Source organism: Curcuma longa, chromosome 12, assembly GCF_044706935.1.
Source record: "Curcuma longa cultivar G26 ecotype Majalengka, Jawa Barat chromosome 12, ITB_CL_G26_1.1, whole genome shotgun sequence".
NCBI classification, from domain to species: domain Eukaryota; kingdom Viridiplantae; phylum Streptophyta; class Magnoliopsida; order Zingiberales; family Zingiberaceae; genus Curcuma; species Curcuma longa.
The window spans coordinates 10,701,152-10,702,030 of NC_133872.1; positions in this window are offsets into that span (position 1 = coordinate 10,701,152).

Consider the following 879-nt stretch of genomic DNA (forward strand, 5'->3'; position numbering starts at 1 on the left):
GATCCAACACATTTATGGACTGAAACAAGCTTCGAGATCTTGGAACATCCGGTTTGTTGAAGTGATTCAGTCTTATGGATTTATTCAATGTCCGGATGAGTCTTGTGTATATAAGAAAAGTGATGGAAACGTGATGGTATTTCTTGTACTATACGTAGATAATATTTTACTCATTGGCAGCAATATCAAAGTGTTGTCAGACGTAAGGGTATGGTTGTCCAAGTTGTAGGATCGTTGTAACATACTAGAGGGGGGGTGGATAACGTATTGTCGCTTTTCAAAATTGTTCGTTACTATCAAAGACTAAGCAATGGAATTAGAAATAAACCACAGGGACACGCGAATTTTGCTTGGTTCCTAACCCTCCAAGGTTAGTGCATCCAAGGCCTATGCACGGGAGGCGCCCGTCCACTAGTGGTCTCCTTTCCGAACCTTGTTCAGAGGCGGAGAAACTCGTTTTACAGTCCAAAATAAAGAACATAATAAATAAACAAAAGGACAAGTAAGTAAGAATAAACCAAAACTTGTTTGTCGATCTGGAAAATCCTGAGCACCGCACACTCCTCTTGGATCTTCCTCGGTTGCAAGATTTGGCCTCGTTCACGTTCAACAGCACCACTAGTTGAGAGGGATGACTTGTCAATTGATGATCTTGATGTGCACGTCACCCCCTTCTTTTATAGCCTGCTCAAGTTGACTTGGGTCAATCTCCAGTCGACTCCACGTAAGCCTGAACCACTTTTTCTTCGCGGCTGACTTGGCCTTCAAGTCGACTCAAATCCTTACTCAAGTTGACTTGAAGCAGACGTGGCATATCTTGATGAACGTTGCTTCCCTGGCTCTTATCTTGTGCTTAGGTTGACTTGAATACCAACTCAA